Source organism: Atractosteus spatula, chromosome 7 (assembly GCF_055471065.1).
Source record: "Atractosteus spatula isolate fAtrSpa1 chromosome 7, fAtrSpa1.hap1, whole genome shotgun sequence".
Taxonomy (NCBI): domain Eukaryota; kingdom Metazoa; phylum Chordata; class Actinopteri; order Semionotiformes; family Lepisosteidae; genus Atractosteus; species Atractosteus spatula.
In genome coordinates, this window is record NC_142712.1 from 46,934,202 (window position 1) to 46,954,880 (window position 20,679).

Sequence of the window (20,679 nt, forward strand, 5' to 3'; positions counted from 1 at the left end):
CAAGTCCAGTCAACAACAGCCAGACACAGGCTGTGTAACTCACAGTAAGCTCAAAGCACACATACATAGTTACTGTACTAACAGCACTGGTGACTAAGCATCTAGGGAACATGTGTTGACATTATGGGAATTGGCTTTTATACTTACATCCTAACTCCAATATCGCCAAATGTGCATGGCAGTCAAAGCTCAACATGTCACAGCAGTGATATAGTGTGTGTCTGGGGCGGGAGAATGCACATTTTGACATAGAAGCACTAAATGCATGCAACGCACTTCTATACTGAAACAAAACTAAATGGAGAAAACCAATGTATAATTAGAAAATACATATTGCAATTAAGGTGGCACAGTGATTAGTATTGCTGGCTCACTCAGATGGAGCCCTAGGTTTAATTCCAGAACCGGGGTGTTATCTGCCTGGAGTTTGTAAGTTCTCCCTATGTTTGCATGGGTTTCCTCCCAAAGTCCAAAGACATATTGGTAGCCGATGCTCGCAGAGATACACTCTGGTTCCTCTGCAGCACTGAATTGGATGAAGCAGTTAGAAAAATGATGGATGTATAATTAAAATCTCATTGACTTACAAAAACATGACAGATATAAAATCTGTTAAACACGAAGAAGAAGAAGCTCTAGCTGTAGTCACCTAATTGTGAGCTGCAGTTGGCTTAGTAGTTGGCTAAGGACATAGTCTCAATCTGAAGAACCAATTTCTGGAAAACCTATTTCATCCTCTAACAGCGAGTTTACACATTACAACACTGCTGTTATACCTCTCTCTGTTATCCTCCATGTAAAGATGTAAAAATGCAATAACTAGAAAATGTAAAAGATTATTTTAAAAAATATCAGTAATATCATAATTCAGATTGTACTCTTATCATAAACAAATGGGTTACCATCATTTAACGTTTGTTGTATCTTATTAGTTTTCTTTTGGTAATCTGGATATTTCAATTATTCATAATGTGATAATCACATTTCATTGAAAAACAATTAACTTTTTTATGTATAATTACAAAAGTATGTGTTACATTGAATCCCAAAAGTTTTTTTTTAATTTGTCATACCCATAAAAAGCAAAAACTTCACAAAAATGAAAAAAGGATAAAAAGAACACATCTGAATTGAATTGAAATGAATATTCCATTATTCCACAATTGCTTTTTTTATAGTCTTACAGCCTGTTTTTCAGCTAAATAGATTTGCCCTACTGGCATTCATAGGCTGGACTTGTCTTTCAGGCAAGACAACATTCTTTTTTTTGTTTAAGCCAATCAAATTGCTCCTTTACAAGGGTCACCACTTTGAGATGCATCAATCGTTAGAAACATTGACTGATAAACTGCTGAAAAATATCCGTCCATCCATTTTCGAACCACTTTATCCAATTCAGGGGATCACGGGGGAGCCAGAGCCTGTCTTGGCAAGCAATGGGCGCAGGGCTGTATACACCCTGGGTGGGATGTTAGTCCATCACAGAGCAGACACTCACATGAGGATATGTCTTTGCACCTTGAGAGGAAGTCATAACACCCAAAGGAAACCCTACGCAAACACAAGGAGGACATACGAACTCTACATAGACAGCACCCCAGGAATTGAACACAGAGCCCCAGTCCTGTGAGGCAGAAATGCTAACCACTGCGCCACTGTGCCGCCTGCTGGAAAACATCCAACATGTAAAGACCACTTAACCATGAGGTACATCATGCTTTCACTGCTGTAGATTTGCTGTCTGAGAGAACTTCATGGCAAGCCTGCAGCCCTTTCTCAAGCACTGTTTGTAGGGAGGGGCTTGCCTGTGATTGCTGGATGCGGACCTGCACAGTGTTGCTCTCTAAATTATGACCTTCACGGGTTTGAAACAGAGAAATAGCTTGTGTGAGTTTTTCTTCAGTAAAGAGAAATCTGCCAAAGAAAATGTGAATGACCAAGAGATAAAATCAGCCCAGGTTTTAAAGCACATGTGCTGCCTTTAGACATGTTCAATTTTGCAACCATTCAGCAGGATTGTATTACATTTCCCGGGAAGCTATTGTAAAGAATGCATACATCGGCACTCTTTCTCCACTCTCCAAGGTTGTGGTTTCTGAAGGGTAAAATGCCTCTTTAGGACAGTATTATTGAAATTTCTGTATTTTGATTTATTTTTTGAGATTGTGATTCCATTTTCCTATCCTGATATTGTATTCCCAATATGAGTTCAGAACAGCTCTCTATCACGCATACATTTTCTAACCACTTTATTCAATACAGGGTCATGGGGGAGCTGGAGACTATCACAGCAAGCAACAGGCAGAAGGCAGGATACAGCTTCAACAGGACGCATGTCCTTCGCAAGACACACACACTTACATCAGGGCCAATTTTCCTAGAAGCCAGAATTAACCTGACAGAATGTTTTTGGTCTGTTGGAGGAAACAAGAGCCCGTGAAGAAAACCCAGTGAACACAGAGAAAACATACAGAATCCAAACAGGCAACATCCCAGGAATTGAACCCAGGGCCCCAGTTCTGCGAGGCAAAATCCAGCACCTGTGGTACTCCCCGCCGGGAGAAATAATTAATATTATTATTTAGATTTCCTGACCTGGTATCATAGGCTTAGTACGGGCTCAGAACAGCTGAATACCGTGTGCTTTCGAAGATCAGCACCCCTCCAAGTCAGCATTACTATTCAGGCTTGTTGTTTGCATTAAAAATAGAAATTTGTCAGTTTTAAGGTCAATCAGAAAAAACGTATTAGCGCATTGTAGACTGTAGCACCAGTACCAGAACGCTCTGAATAACTGTGTAATTTATTGAAAAGAAAATCAAATCATAAGGCAAAGAAAGCTGGAGGGAGTAAAGAATTCTCCTATTGTATTAATCAAATCCCTGACATTCCACTTTGCATTTCTCGATTATGAAAGCAGACATTCAATGGGGGCAGTTTTAAGAGGCATCCCAAAGGGAATTGTACAAATGATATAACTGCAGCACTAATAAGATGAAAAGTATTCCCTGATTGATGTGGTCTCCTAACAATGAATACTGCTAATGATCCACCTTTAAAAGAAGATGTTTACTGCAGCTCCATGCATTAACAGCACCTTTAGCTCTTGGAATAGAGATAAGTGGGGAGATAGCAGTGAACAGGGGACCTATTGATGGATGATTAATGAGATTCTGTATGAGGCAGAGAGTGACATGCAAATGGATAGAACAAGGTGCATTGCTAAGCAGATGCCACTGGAAACAGCTGGGTGAGGACTGGAGGAAGGATGGATTGGAAGACAGACTAATATGCAACAATCTACAGGTAGATCGATGGTGAGCTGTTTAAAGAACAGAATCTATTATAGGAGTATTTGAAAGTGCTGGCCACATTTGGAGAAGGAGAGAACTGGAGGAACAAGCAGAAGGGTAGGGAGTGACAAGTGTAGCCCGAGGGAATAAGCAATAGATTAGTGGACCAATACTGAAGAAATATCCCTAAAGAGAAAAATAAATCTTCAACATACTGTAAAAGATTGTACAAATGTAGAAATCTATACTATTGTACAGTAATGCTTTCGCCTTTAAAAAGTAAACTCCTGTGACATTACCCTTTATATTTCTGTGATAACAGGATTAAAGACATAATAATAAAAGATATGCTGGTGACTCCTAACACATTGTATTTTACTGCTGTTTAGTACTATTGCAGATTCTTTGCTTTTGGCAGGGAATCTGACACATTGCAATATTGAACTACAGCATCAGAGGCATTGAAGATATAATAGGATTAGAATATCAGAATTTCAAAAAGTCCCTCAGTTCAGACTGCAGCAGATGTATATTAGGCTCTGAAATACTGTACTTCAGTTTCCAATCTCTAGTATCAAACAGTCATCTGTCACAAGAATTGTCATAATTTTTATTATTTTTCTAAAATGTAATTTCCATTTCACATTACCAGGAGACCTTACTTAAATAAATGCAATTTAGTAACAAAGAAACCAGAAGCATTCCATCCTTTTCTGTACCTCTCTTTCATATGTACAGTATGTCTTCATGTGTAGACATATTAAAATGCCTCCAAAAAACTAGTGCAAGATATTTAGAACTAGGTGATGGATTCTGAAGGGAATAAACATAGGCTTTCTTTGAAAACACAGAGTTCAATATACATATTCCTGCGAGACATCCAAGCACCAGGAGTCTGAAAATCTTTCAGTTTCTAGGGAAAGAATTTCCCAAAGAACTAAAAGAACAGGGGACACCAAATCACCTCACGATGTTTAGACTGGGTAGAGGCTGGTAAATACAGGAATTGATTCCGCTACTGGATGTAAATTACATTAGTGCTTATCTTGCTGGCAATACACAGAAAGTCCTTTGCATTTATAATTCATTAAGAGGGTGAGGTGGGTGGGGTTCTCTCACATTAAGCTATCAAGAGTCCTTGATTCAGACAGGCCTTGGCAAAAGAACAAAGAACAGAGAAAAGATTCTAGATCACTAGCTTTAAAAAAAACTCCACAAAAAACAAATATCTAAGCCACACTCTGCTTCTAAAATTTGGGCTGCAATGTACTGAACACCAACAAATCATCCTCAATGGTCTGCAACAGACACATGTGAGCTTATTCAATCAAATCTATCACCTTTTCATTAGCTTTTTTTTAAAATTGTAAAACAAAAAATTGTCAGCTTAGTACTTAATAAAAGCACGGAGCACAATTAAATAAGCATTAATCCCACTGAAGAAATGACTAAGGTGAAATAGCTAAGGGAAATGGCCTTCTCAGGAATGTAAAAAAGCTTTAATATTGAAAACTGAGAAAGTGCTGTGTTGCGTTTCTGGAGTTACTTTGGTGGAACATTAGAATCGTTGCTTTAAAAACAAGATTGTATGCCAAGATACGTCTTTATTATATTGCTAAACATCGGCATTTTTGGCAGGCTGCTGTTTTATCCTTCATGATAAAGTACTGACTGTGCTTTCAGTAGATAGGTTTTTCCAGAACACATCAGCTTTAAGAGAGTTATAAATTATTCAGTCAGTCTATGGTCATTGTAATTAGACTCTATTGATAGGCTGCCAGCATTCACACCCATAAGTCAAGAAGAATAAGAAACCAGATACAAATATAGCTCCTCTGAATCAGAACTTAATAACTTTCTGAACAGAGCCAGTGTGTATGAACAAAGCCTGAATGCTAACACACAGAGAATGCTTTTAGGGTTAGAACTGAAAGTACATGAGATGTTTACAGATGCGAGGTCAGTACCATGTGCAAGCAGTTTTCATTTTTCAGCATCAATTATTAAACACTGCAATTTCATCTGAAACGAGATGGAAATCATATCACAAAAGGTATTGTTCTGTCAAAATTGACAGTCAAAATCCTGTTTTTTCTGTCTCAGCTTTTTTTATCCACAATCCTGTAATGCTTTCCCCTGATGCAAATAGAAGGCAGAACACAAAATAGTCTAAATGCCAAAAGCCTGCTGGATTTGCGAACCGACTAAATGCAGACTAAACCAGAAACATAAAAGAAAACAAAGCTCCCAGCTACTTGCAGAAAAGTAATATGTTGCAACTATTCTGCACTGACTGCATCTCAGAGCCCTTATCTACAGAACAAGCCGACAGAATGAGTAAAATACTTACTTTTAAATGATCACCCACAGGAAACAAAGGAACTGGCTCTCTGTTTATTTTCTGTGCTATTGAGCTGTTAAAATCTCAGCCTGTTCAAACGTACACTGTAGAAGCTTTGTCTCAGCTGGATTTGCTGTAGTTTCCTATGGGCTGTGTGGATTTGCAATAGTACTTTCCACTCAGCTGGTTGTTTGGTGTTCGGAGGCGCGCTGCTCTGTAATGAGGAGATACAGCCAGACTCTGCCTATTTCTTAAACTCCAGGGAGTTGAGTACATCCCCTTCCAAGTATCCAAATTAAACAGCGACAGCACTTAGCCATTGCACGTTAATGCCTTTTTCTTTTTTGGTGTTATTTGCAGACAAATAGGAATGAACCGAAAATAATATAAGCACATTCGTTTGTTTTTTTTCCTAAGGAGTAAGGAATGTAATCTGTTTGCTCCTGGTAACTGATTTGCATCTTTGACAATGGAGCTCAACACAAAATATTAAGTATTCCGTACAGTACGTTGATTGCAATTAGGAAAATACCAAGTATAGATTAGCCTTGTTCTTCAATAAATATAGTGCATTTATACAATATGTAAACTAAATAGGTAAGTGATCCCACATCAAATGGAAATGATGCAGAAAGACGTGCATTGATAACAGTTGCTTTTTTCTTGACTGCATTAGAGTAGTATCTACTACCTTTTTAATGTCACATACTACACAGTCATACTACACAGTTCTTAATGCAAAATTCTAATCTTCAAGATTATAAAATGAGTGCGTTCATGCAAAAATTAAGATCAAGGTCAAATTCCAGTTCAAGTCCATGCACAGTAATTGATATTTGAATAGAACATTCTGAAAGACTTTAATTATGCATTACATTATGCTTTAATATGGAATTCTTGATTGTCTTTTACCATGGGTAACCTTTAATGTCCACCAGTCAACATGCATGATAGTTTGCAGTAACCCAGCTTTGTGGAGAACAGGTTAACCAGCATGTGCATTCTGAGCAATGTTAAAACATACTTCTATAGAGGAAGATTGCATTGGGATTCATGCACGTTTTGATGTCTATGTAAACATGCACATATTTCCAAGTGAAAATAGTTTATGTTCATTGTAGCATTAGCATCTGACAAGCTGTAAAACTGCTGAATGGCAGATGGCCATCCTTTGTGCCTGGAAAAGGAAAACTTTATCAAATCCTGATTGTTATCAGACTGTATGAGTGTTTCCAAAGGATCTTCCCCCTATGGTCAGCACATAGTCACCATCCCTTGATAGAATCACAATTTACACTGGGTTTCCTCTTGATATTGCCTTTTTGTAGTGATTAGAACTGCCCCCAATGCTCAGAGGCTGTGTTGAATAGGCTGACTTCACTGAGATCTTGATCAGGCTTTTGGAGCACCTTTTCATACGTTGCAAAGTTTCTGGACACATAACAGTGGAAAACAGGGTGTTTTCACAGTAACTGCAGAATCGCAAGATACTTGGATTGCCAGCAAGCCATGCTGACCAACTTGCATCCACTGCACACAGTTACACTGAACGTGTGTGTGATTGTAACATCATCTGTAGCACCTAGAGTAAGGGTTTCAAAAATGCAATTCCTGGAAGACTTTGTGTCTTCTGGCTTTTATTCCAATCTTGCTAATAAATTCAACAGTTATCCCACTTATTTTCTCAGGCATATAAATGTCCTTATAATATTTATGTTTGGTTACTCAAAAATGTAACTTCATTGAAGATACCAATTACCTCCTCAGTGCCTGATTAGTAGTATTATAATTATGCAGCTATTAAAAACATTTTGCCAGCTCTGTAACTAAGAGCTCTGGGAACTCAATTTGATACCCCTGACCTAGAATGTCTTTGTGTCCAAATGTGGAGCTGAGTTCTTTTGACCAGTGATCCTCAGTTCTGGTCCTGAAGAGACCTCTTAATGACTTAATGGAGTTAAGTATTGACTTAATTGGTTTCAATTGGAGTTTTTGAGTCGCACTCAAAAAGCTATTTGTTTTTCCACTTGTTTCTGACCTTAATTGCTTAAGTGTAGTAAACATGTATATCGAGTTGTAACATGTCTGCTCTCAAAATGAAATGATGCATTTTGTGAGAAGGTTATTATAGTTTGAAAGGACATTCGAAATGACTTCATGTAGATATTTTCACTGGTAGTCAGATTTCATTCCTTGTCCAATGAGGGAAATGTAAATGGGTTAGTTAAAATAGGTTTGGAATATGCTAATTTAAACATGGATAGAGAGGTGTAAATCAAACTCTAATACAAAATTCAAGAAATTCAGTGCATTGTCGGTCAGGGAATGAAGTATTCAATGGAATCCTCATCCATTTGTGCAGCTGCATGCAGCCTATGAACACCATGATTTCCCCTTAGAATTGTAAAGTTTATTAGTCAGTGAAGGAATGGATGTCTGCACTTACATGAGAGGACATAACATTCTTCATCCAATGATAACATTAATTGTCAGTTTCAGAGTATAGTTATTTGTGAGGTCTTATCAAGTGTAAAAGTAATTTACTGCCTGAAGAATGTTGGTACTACATGTGGTGGTGGGGGTATTTTGCATATTGATAATAACAACTAGTAGAAACAATGAGCTTTGTTTATAAGACCTTGCAGCATCTGTGAAGTTTGGCTCTAAAGGGGTTAACAGTTTTACATATTAGGACAACAATGATTTCAGCTCAGTACCCCTGAGAATTGTCTCACAAGTATTTTATCTCCAGAGGTACTCTGTACAGCTTTGCTGCAGCTCTGTAGCTCTGTAATGATATATGGCATCATTTTAAAGCTAAAACTATTGTATATTATAAGACTTTACTTTTCCTTCCACTGTAGATATTGCACTACACACCCTTTCAATTCTTGCATTACAAAGAGTAAAAATAATCTTTTTTTTGCTGTCCCCTGCTATGTTTTCTTTAACCAAACATTTTAATTAACTAAATTAAGTAGCATTCCCTAGCTGGTTAGTTATTTGTTTGGGGCTGATTTTTAAAAGTCATATTTTGGTTAAAAGATTAAGTTAATTTCCTTCTCAAGACAGACAGTACATGTCACTTTTACAAGTTAATCCCTACTGGTAACCAATGTAGATGGACCAAATATTCATAACCATGAACTCAATATTTGGTGGAATCAAAATATAGTCTCAAGTCTTTCTGGGTAAGTAGCATCTTTGCACACCAGTTTTTTCCAGGTTTTGCCCATTCTTCTTTACAGATTTGCTCAAGCTCTCTCATGCTACTGGGGGATTGCTTATGGACAGCAGCTTTCATGTCCTTCTAAAGACTCTGAGTAGGATTCAAGTCAAATCTGTGACTCAGCCACACAGGGATATTCATTTTCTTTTTTTTTAAGCGCTCGAGTGTAGCTTTGTCTTTCTACTTTGGATCATTGTCCTACTGAGTAGTAAATTTTTGTCCAACTTTTAGGTCTGAAGCTGGTTCTCTTTTATGATTTGTCTGTTCTTTGCTCCATCTAAATTCCTATGAGTCTTGACAAGCTTCCCAGCCCCAGCTGATGAGAAGCAGGACTACAACATAATGCTGCCATCACCATAATTGACAATAGGGATGGTTTTGCCTGAGTGACGCACTGTGTTGGGTTTGCATCAGAATTAGCACTTTGCATTTAGGCCAGAAAGTTCCAGTCTTGTCTTATCTGACCATAGAACCTTTTGCCACACATTATCAGTATCATTTATGTACTTTATTGCAAACCCTAGGTTGGTCTTCTGTTTCATACAAGTCCCCTTTGTGGCGGGACCAGGAGATTACTGACCCATTAATTTCTCCCATCTCAGCCACTGTTGGCCTGATGGTTGCATCCTTAACATGTTTCCTCCTTGCCCACTTGCTCAGTTTGGAGGAATAGCTTGATCTAGATAGTGACTGGGTATCTTCTACTTCTAAATAATTGATCTCTCTATACTCAAAGACATTATTATTGTATTTGAAATGTTTTTATTCTTTCTGTTGGTTTAAGCCTTTATACAGCATTATCCTTGATTTGCTTTGAAAAATCCTTGGTCTTCCTGGTTTTACTTGAAATCTCCTATAGAGATAGATTTATTTATTCTGAAATCATGTGAAACACTATCATTTCACACAGATGGAAGCCTCTTAGCTACTTGTGTGGTTTGTTAAGGTAATTTTGTGCACCTAAATTAATTGCCACAACAAAAAAATTGAAGACTTATGCAATATTAATTATCTGTTCAATTATTTCTTTTTGTATTTTCTTGTTTTGAATGTGTGGAGTTGGTTGTGTACAGTACTGTATACAGTATTAATTGCTACTTCAAAATGTCATGACAGCAAGCTTTAACAAAATTTGAAAACTGTGTGAGAGTGTGAAAACTTTTGCAAAGCATGATACGCGTCTTTAGAGATCTCACAACAACAATATAGGTGATCCAGCACAAGTCTAGACATGGGCCGTATTTGTTTAAAATGTATGCAATATGCAGTATACAGTAATTGTAGGACATAGAATAAGGCAGGATAAATACAAATCTCCTATAAACAAAACAAAGCCTTACAGTGTTACATTTGGAGCACTGCAAGAACTTGCAGAAAGGTTTTAAAATAATAAGAGTGCGTGGGTGGTCTGTAATTTCTTGCTTTGTATAAAAATCCATATAAATCCATATAAATAATCTCAATATATTCCTCTTGTTTCTGTAAGTGCCGACAGCTCTGCTAGCGATCTATTGAATTTTACTTACATTTTTCAAAGTGTGTGCAATATTTCAAATGCTGACACTTGCTAGGGTAAAAAATGACATCGGTAAATAATGCTTGGAAAAACACAGAATCACACCGGCCAGTCATGCATTTCTGCCTCCAGCACAGGGGGGACAGTGTTGCTGCATTTTTTTTGCCGTTCTTATATAATACTAAATATTAGGCAGGTCATTTAGATGTCTGGAAATCCCATCCCCCACCTATTAACAGTAACTGTAAATACCTGCGAGCATTTCTGGGGGTCTGCCTCCTGATACATCTATCTGTGTCTACTGTTGCCTCCATTATTATGCATTTGTGTCTAGGTGTTATAAATGGCACAGCCTGACACCCATTTATCATATCTGATAGTTCTCAAATGATTTGAGTTCTGATAGCCTGCTTTTCCTTAATGCAGGCAATTTTATGTAAAGTACCTAACTTGACTATAATAGAGTGGATGACATTTCAATGCCTTTTCGAAATTATCAGCTTATGAACCACATTTATCCATTAGCCTCATGCATATTGAGAAAAATGTGACACTATTATTTGTATGCCCCAGGCACAAGGGAAGGTGATGTTACCAGTTCTGTGCTGTTTGACTGTTGGTACACACCCTGTTTAAACTCTGCCACTTAACAGTGAATGTTCAGGAAAACAGGACAACTGCAGCAAGTCACAAATACTTGAGCAATACTCAGTGATACTTTATTTCGTTTGAAAGCTGGAGCTGTGCACATGCACATAACAAATTACCTTCTGCGGAACAAGCAACACTGCCTCAGGGAAGACAAGGAGACACAAGCATCAGTAAATGTTCCAGCAGGGCTTCAGTGTTTTACATTACATATGTTAATGCCAGGTTAATTAAAAGCAATATAAGCTGAAGTATGTATGTTCACAATTAAAAAGGTTTTTTTGTGGAACAGTTAAAAGGTTATTTTTTTCCAGCAACAAGATGATGTTTGGACTTCGTATCATGTCACTTCCACTGGAATATGATTACAGATTTTTTGGAGACGATTGCTGAGCATTGGCTTACATGTGGTGGGTGATTGCATTGAAAATGCATTCCCATTCTGAAAATCATGTTCCCCTGCCAATTAGCGTTACTAATTTTGCTGATTGAATATCGTTGTAAATTGCAGGACTGTGTGTGATGGTTTAGAGGACCTTCTGAGGCAGATAAATGACCTGTTGGTGCCCAGGCCAGAGCAGCTGGAATACTTTAACTCTCTGTAACAGAGGTGGACTGCTCCAGCCCTTGAGGGCTAGATTCCTTCAGATTTTACACATATCTTTCAATTAGCAACAGGTTGAGACTTAGAAAAAGACGAGTGATTTTGAGATCAAATCCCAGTAACGAATTCAGTGAAGTAATTAAGATGTAAGATGGAATGAGAGCAAGAACCCCTCGTAGTCCATCCCTGATCTGTATAACAGAAGATCACTGGAATAAAGTCAGAATGAGAATATACATACTGTACGTATGGAAAGAAGGGACATGTCTCTTAATCTTATGATGGATTTTTTTTTGTCCTATTCTATCCTGACGTTTGGAAACATAAATGAAAATAACCATACAGAAATGAACATACTGCTTACGGAAGAATCTGTATTAATAATCTTGTTGTTTTTTTAAGATTTGGGGGATCTGGTCATGTATTTTGAACCAAGCACATACTGTTAAATCTGTCCTGTGAAGCAGCGGGGTGTGTTGCAGTTATAGTGGCGGCGGGCAATGCCTCCAGCCTCCTCCTACCCCTGGTTGCCAAGGGGACGAGATATATGGGGCATCTGGCTGTAGTAAGAAGGCACACAGCATAAGGTGCTCTAGGTTATTTAAACTCTTCTCAGTTTGTCCTGTGCAATCCAGCATTGCATCTCTTATGGATCTCCGGCCAGTTTTATCCAATGGAGTTCTCCCTGCTTTTTCCCTGTTCCCTACCTGCCCGAATCCTTCCTTAAGCCCATCCTATATCCCTGCCTGCCTAGATTTTCCCCCTCGCCTGCCGGTATCCTGACCTGCCGGGACTCTCTCCTTTGCTGTGCTCACCTTCACTGCTCTAGCCTGCTGTGTATGGCGAATGGCCAGCTCTCTGGCTCTTGGCAGCGATGCCTGTGGCTGCAGGTTTGGTGCGGCAACTGCCTGCCGTCAGTGAGCACACTTCTGTTCCCACAGTGTGCACGTCGCACTGCTTCGTTCCCTGCAGTGGGCGCCGCACTTCTGATCCCCTTTGTGGCTGGTGGTGAGGTCTCCTGCTGTATCTGCCTCACAGTCCTTGTGTGGTGCTGTTGCCGGCCAGGGACCGGGTGGCTCAGCCCCGTGAGCTGGCGTTTGGAACAGCTGACACCCCTGGTAGTCTTCCCCGAACTTAGCAACCTCACCAGCCTGCACTCCTTCCCCATGTCCAGCTCTATGTCCTGCCTGCACTCCAGCTCTGTTTCCTTGCCTGCCTGCACTCCAGACCTCTGTTCTGCCCTGTTCCCTGCCTACTCTTCTACCTGCACTCCAGCCCTGTGTCCTACCTGTATTCCAGCCTCGTTCCCTGCTTGTTCACCTGTCTGCACTCCAGACCTGTGCCCAGCCCACACTCCAGCCCTGTGTCCAGCCTGCGCAGCAGCCCTGTTCCCTGCCTGCTCTCCTACCTGCACTCCAGCCCTATTTCTTTCCAGTCTGCTCTCTGCCTTTTGGATTCTACCTCAGCCTGCTGGCCTCTCTGCCTGCCCCACATCCTGACCTGCCCCAGGGCCTCCTCACTGGATCCTGTCCTCAGCGGGCGCATTGCTCAGCCCAGTCTCTGGCATGCCCACTACAGTCCGCCCTGACAACACACGTCCAGTTTGGCTCAGTCTCTGGAGAAGACCACCCTGAAAACACTTAGTTTCTGGTGTGCCTTCTCTGACAACACGTGTTTGGTCCTGTCTCTGGAGGAGACCACCTCGAAAACACATGCCCCATTTAGCCCTGCTCCTGGTGCACCCCTGGCGGACCACCCCAACAATGTGCGCCTTTCCTGCCCGGCTCCAGATGCAGACCAACCAGCCCTGCCCTGTCTCAGATTCTCCTTTCTGTACCTGTCTCTGTAAAGCAGCATCCATTTCTGAGTGTGCCAGCAACTATCCCTGGACAGTGATACCCTTGCTTTTGTGTCCATAACACCTTCTGGCCCACCCCAGCCGTCTTGTTGGGCGGCATATGGTAACACATCATACATCAGACATCTCCATTGAACACAAATGTAAATTTTAACTAAAAAATCTGAGGCTTCTTCTTAAATATTTGTTATATGGAATTGGACTGATACTTGCGCCAAACAGGACAAACCACTGCAATAATAACATGCATCTGAATAGTATTTGCATATGAATATGACAGTTTAGTGAGAACCAAATGTTCTTAATCTTAATTCCCCTGCAGTAGATTATGGATGTAGTTGCAATCTCATTATAGTAAAGAAAGACGAAGTGGGCAATTAGAATGCTGAGCAACCCACAAGATGTTAAGATATGCAATGTCGTTCATTTTTATGATTTTCTTGACAGCACTGTGCGATTAGAGAGCAATATAATACCATTGCTTTTCTCATACTTATTCTGCGCGCAGCAATACCTTATTAAACATGCACTTCATTGTTGTTATATCAGCAAAACCAAATCTTTCTCACAGTAAATTACAGGAAGAGGCAAAAGAAAGCAGAACAAGCACTTACATGACACAATCTGATTTTTCAGATGACACGAGGAAATACAGGAGAATCAACTAAGGCATAAACTCTACTATCTGAAATGTTTTTCAATTTAGATTTCATGACCAATTCACCACAACACAAATTGTATTTCTAAGACTTCTTCAAAATTGTTTCATCCCTAAAACGATATCCTTCATTCTCCTCTTTAAATGTATGCTCTTTGAAAATGAGCCCTGAAAACGAATTTGACTAGTTTTAATTTATTTTTGCCAGTGTAGTGTCTGCTACTGCTTTGTAGTGTTTAGAGCTTAATTGCATTCAGTCCACCTAAACTTAAAGAGGTGAGCTGTATCAATGATTGACCACAAGGTTTCTTTCATTTATTGCCGGAGAATCAGGTATGGTCTTGCCATTAAACTTTCTGATCTAGTTTTCTGGTGCAGACCTTTGAAATAGCGAAGTCCATCCACTGCTATAATAAAAGTCAGGTCACAATGGGGACATCTTTCATTCCTGTCATCACTGCCTCTGACACATACTGTATGAATTCCTTAAGGCATGGAAAATGGGACTTTTATTACTTTTTGAGAGAGAGAAAAAAAGCTTTTCACTTTTCACTTCACATGTAAGAGAAGGTAAAGAATGCATCATGTTTCAAAGAAAAGCAGCAACCTTTCCTCACAAGATTTGAAGACAAGAAATAGCTTTAAATCAATTTTTTTCACACCTTCTACACTGATGACATGTTATTAATATCTGTGCATCTGTACATATCTATATATTAATTTGTTAGCTGTAAGTGTGAGTGTGGGTAGGACAACTCTAATGAAACATGCAAACAGCTCAGCTAGTGATGCTAACACAAGCTTTTTTTCGTTTCTTTAGTTTCACAATGTCCTCAACACCCATAACTTTAAGTTAACTGTTTTGCATTTCACCCTGAAATCTTTTAATATAGAAAAGAAAACGTTTGAAGGCCGACCTTGGTGAACTGCTGTGCATTGGCAAGTTCACTGCGTAAAGACAAACTGTCCCTCAATCTGATTTTATCAATATCACGGCTTGAACAAGTTTTAATGGAAACGAGTTACAGTTTTCTCTCTTTGGAATTTTTGCGGCCTGCACACTACCACTGAGCTGGTCCCTATGTGGCAGAAAATTTGTAACAGCAGAAAATTACTGTGTTTCTTTCACTGAGCTGTGCAAGTTTTTTTATGAGGGGAGGATTCCAATCTGGAACTTATGGCTGCAAGACCTAACCTTTAACCCTTTACTACCCAATGTGAAATGGATCCTAAATCACCTACTTGGAATTCATGCATTATCTCAGTCGCTCAAGCTTGTATGCCACGTCCTGTGCCTGTATCCATCATATCTGTCATCTCCCACCATATGTGTCAATAAATGTTCAAAGCACTGGCTGTACAAGATCAGAGGTCGGTGCATTTCTATGTTTTATTCATCCTGCAATTCTGACCTATGCTCATGTTCTTTTGCACTAGAACAGGTAAATTAAATGCTTTTGTTGAGGGAAACAAATAAGCAGAAAAGAAATTGTGTGGTGTAGTATCGACAGCACCCCTACCTGGTCACACCCTATGGTCAATCTGACCTTTTTAAAACGTTGACCTTTTTAATCACAAGCTGAAGGGTTCATTTGGATACTTAGATCCCAACATATCCTAGCTCCAGGGAATGAGCCCCCTTTTATCAGGACAAGAGTGCTTGTTGATAGCATCATTCATCAACCTGCTCTAAAGCAATGTGGTGTGTGGATCTCAGAGCTACTTCTTTGGCCTTTCCATAGCTACCACATGCGTTCATATCTGTATTTTATATACATTTACAAAGTTCACAGACACATTGTTTGAATATAGCATGCTTAAGTTCAAAAACCTTAATGCAATATTGACATATGAGATGGCATAAGAACATATCATTTATGGAAAAAAAGCAGAAGCTGAATTGGATATTAAAAAATTAAGAAGGCAAAAACAATCATTATCACACCAATAATATTAATACTCATCATCATAATAAGCCCAGCTTTTACGGTTCAGGTATGCTGCTAATACAGTGGCACTTGATCCATCTGTTCCCATTATGATAGGATTGCACCCCATCCACTGAAAATTCCTTGCCTGGCACAACCGTACCCGAGAGGGCAAATAAAAACAAAAAATGACACGACAAATTAGAGATAAGAGAGGGGGTGTCTGCAGATTGACATTGGCAGAACCTGCTTTGCTTTCAATTATCTTCATCACCTGTGCCATTCGTGTAAACGAATCGTTAATTGAACACACAAAGTACGGCAGCAAGCAGCAATGCATATTAAGGAGGGGGCTGTAACCCTCCATGGGCTTGAACAGAATGTGTTGAATTCATCTGTCAGGACTCGTTTGTTTTTGCAAACGGCTTTTTTGTTTCTCTTCCCATTGTCAGCCTTCATAACTCCAAACAGCTTGATGCAGCAATTGGCTGAGTTCTTCTGTCTCATTCAGGTTATCATTTTTCTGCCTTCATTGGAGGCAATTATTACCTCCAGCCATCCACCCCCCCTCCCTCCCAGGATGCTGAACTGGCTGCCCAGGATGCTGCAGAAGCTGAATCGGAAAGTGGGTGCAGTGCCAATCACCATTCTTCAGCATATGAGCAGTTTGAGTGACAGTGTGCAGTACAGCAGTAGTTTGAAAATTACCAGTTAGATATCAATGTAGCAGACAGATCTGCACAATACCTTCCCAATATGAAATGCTTCACGTGAATTCCTGGCTTACAGTGTGCGCAGCCTTTGGTTTCTATAAAAGAGAGTGACTTTACGAAATGCTTTCTGGAGCCAAACAGTTGCAATCATTCAACTTCATCAGCAAGGCTGCTGTTCCTTATTTTATTCTGGTTAATTACATCCTTGCAGCATTTGTTTTCCTTTCCCAATCTAGCAGTGTTACAATTGGTAAGCAATTAACTGCAGCACTTCCGAAGATGGTGCTGAGAAGAGTATTAAGAAGGTTCTTTCTCCCTTGTTTCCTGAAAGAGTCCTTTAAATTATTTTAAAGTTTCATACTTGGAGGCTGGAGCATGACTCATCCTGGATTCTTTTCTGGATGTGATGCTCAAGGCTCTAGGCAGGAGAACCATGAAAATTCTATTAAATCTTTAAAGCAGAGGATCGTCCAAAGGGGAAAAAAGATCATTGCTTCATTGAGATGGAATATGACTATAAAATGGTAATTTTTGTGGAAAGTAATATTGAAGTATCATTTCAGCGTTCATACTAGTTTTTTTATTATTGTAATCCATGTTTAAGAACATTCGGGTTTTGCTCTCTCTCTGCACTATTAAAATGGATTTTTTTTCTGTTTGTCAAACTCTTGTGCTTTTGAATTAAGCGTAACAAGAGATTGTATTTTCAGTCGCGCCGTTCAGATTAACGGCATTCTCTTATTTCCTGCCTCAAAACAGTACTGCTGCTGAGAATCTGGTGCCCTAGTTAGCTTTATAAATGCACCCTGCTGTGACCTTTTAAATGCTTCTAAAGATATAACAAAAAATGGTGACTATTTCTGTTTCGTTTTCTTGCAATGACGTATATCCAATGCACATTTTCTTTCTGAAAATGAGAGTGCGCCCGGCATATTTAATTCTTGCATCCACAATTTAAATTACGACTATTATATATAGGAACCAGCAGACGCTGCATGCTGACGTCACTTTATAGAGCAGGTCCCCACTCTACACTGTAACATATACAGATATTTTTAATAAATTATCATTTAGCACTTTCAGTATGGAAACATCAGAACATTTATCATGTGGAAATCTCTGCATGTTCTCAATCTGTTCCATTTCTGCTCTGTGGCAATTTTCCACTTAGTTTTCATTTTGTGATCTAATGGCAAGGATGTATTTTCATTTGATTTGAATGTAGTGGTTTAACATGGAAAATATAATATTAGGTACACACAAGGATTAAATTAAGTCATCAACATGCCCACCAGTCTCATACTACAAACTGGATATCTAGCACTTGATAATTTGATTATTCTTTATGTATCCAGATATGTTAAATTATATTAATATAAGTCAGTTGAGAACAAATTCGTATTTACAAAGACAAATGAGTCAAGAGGTTTCTGCCATTGTTACGTAGAAAACAAAGTAGTGATAGAAAGAAAAAAGCAATCAATAAAATGTAAATAACATAACAGGACGTGACAGAGTTAACAAGTGCAAGTGTCAGGCAGAAAAGATTTAATCATACAACTGAAAACACCCTCAGATACAAAGGTGGATAGTTTTAGCTTACTCTGCAGATTGTTCCAGTCATTGGCAGCAGCAAATTGAAATGACTTGAGCCAAAAGTCGGTACTTACTCTTGGGAGGTTCAGTAAAAGAGCACATCTTAAATTGTCAGATGGCACAGAGGGGTGCAATAAATTATGAAGATGTTTTCACAATTAAAGATCTGTAATAACCAGTGAAACATTTGTTTAGTTCGCAGAGAGGTCAATCACAGAATACAGATCACATCGATGATTGTGATACATCATCAGTGATAAATATTCATTTTAATATTAACTTAATATTAAGGTCAAACAATGCATCATCACCAGTGATAAATACTATGGCAGATTGGAATAAGACATCTTCCTCCATGACCTCTGGTTTCCTCCTACAGTCCAAAAACATACTGGCAGGTTAATTGGCTACAGGGAAATTGGCCCTACAGTAGATGAGAGTGTGTGTGTCTGTGTCTGCCCTGCGATTGACTGGCGTCCCATTCAGGGTGTATACCACCTTGATCCTGTTGATTGTTGGTATAGGCTCTGACTCCACAGTGACTCTCAATTGCAAGAAGCAGTTAGACAATTGATTAATGGACTTTAAATAATAAAAAAGTTATTTCAGTACTAAAACAACAAAAGAGCCATCAAGAACAAAATAAAATTCATCTAGGACTAAAATGAGAAACCTCTAAACAATGAAAGGAAAATGGCTGATGTACTGTACTAAACAGGTGTTTCAATCAGGTGTTAATTAAGGAAAAATTTAAAAACCTGCCCCAGGGAGCAGAAAGACAAAGTTCTGTATAAAACAGTTTCAGCATAAAAGAAGCAGAAGTACTAAAATCACTCAAGACTGATAAATCCGCAGGGTGCAATGGTATCTTGCCAATTGTACTCACACAAGATATGTTATTGAGAAACCATTGACCCAACAGTCCCTCAAGACAGGGGTAGTATGCACTGAAAAATTGCTGATTTAATGCCTTCCTTAAGAAAGGTGACAAAACGAAACCAACTAATTGTAGAGCAATAAGTCAATATGGATTTAGCAAGGATAGGTTTTGCCAGAGTAGAGGTAAAGTTGAGAGTTGCCTATTTCCTGGGTATAATAGTTAATAGAAATGGAGAGAAGAATGGGGACCAGGATATAACCTTGTGGGACTCAGTTGGATAAGGCTGTGAAACAAATCTGTCACATTTTACATGGTGTCATAAGTAAATCCGTAACAATGAGAGCAAGTTAATATCAATATTAGTTATGAATGTCCTCAGTCTGCCAGCAAGACCTGGATTTGTGATTTGCAATGTAGAGCTGGGTTGAAGTTTTCATTTAGTAACATATTATGCCCATACCTTAAAGTAGATAGATAATATGGTCAATTAACTTTTTAAATATTAGAAATATGGAAGGAATTTGTGTTAGCTGGTAGAACCAGGCCTCTGATGTAACTGTTAAAGGCTAGGTTTAAGGATATAGGGTGGTGTATTGTCTAAGACATTTATACCCTTAAACAATAACATTCTTGTAAATTGGTAAAAATTAAAGTTGCTTGGTAGAAAAGCATCAGACAAATCTAACTGTTTGCAATAATTTGTTTTGCTGGGGAAGTAAAGAAGGAACAGAGAGCATCTGGTGTCAAAACAGAACTGTCTTCCTTTCCCAGAGTGCTTTGTTTAGCTTGACACAATATCTAAAAGAGCTTACTGAACTCTTTACTAGGTATAAGCCCCAAGGAGACAATGTTCTTTTTTGTGGAGCTTGACTGACAGCATAAATGATTGATTGGCCAAGTGAAGAAAATCAAACCTGTGTGATACATTCAAGTCAATGTGACAATCGAGGTGGTGGATGTGACAGTGGCTTCAATAAATCTCCACAAACATTTTAAAATTAATTCAGATAGAAAAGTAAACATAACCTGAAAGTGAGAATAATCATAAATGTACAACCTCATGTTTGGTGAATTTATAAGCTCTGTGACTGTGAATGAGTCTAAGGTGTTCACATTAACTTTGGATGCGCTCAAAATATATTTTTACAATTCTAATGACTTGGTGTATCTGTCTGTCAGTAGTAGCAAAAATAGATATCACTTGTAAGCAAGTTGCATAATAACTTTTCACAAGTACATATAAACAGATACACTCTTTGTTTCTCCTTTGGAGCTTTTCTTTAGTTTTAATAAAAAGGAATCTTAGATACATGCCATTGTTGGATGCATTGGACATTTCTAAAACCTTCAAGAGAGTTGCTGTTTGTTCTTAGCTTGCTTTCAGAGAAAAAGAAAGAGGAAAAAATAATAGTTTT

General features: G+C 38.8%; 1 protein-coding gene across 2 annotated transcripts in view; it reads right to left on the reverse strand.

Moving 5' to 3' along the window:
- sema6d (semaphorin 6D) overlaps positions 1-5,855 on the reverse strand; it is a 101,755-nt gene extending 95,900 nt beyond the window's left edge. For both annotated transcript variants that reach the window (XM_088921352.1, XM_088921350.1), the window contains exon 1: positions 5,644-5,855. The gene's annotated coding sequence lies outside the window, so the exon portion shown is untranslated. The remainder of the gene's footprint in view (positions 1-5,643) is intronic.
- Positions 5,856-20,679: the final 14,824 nt, after the last annotated feature.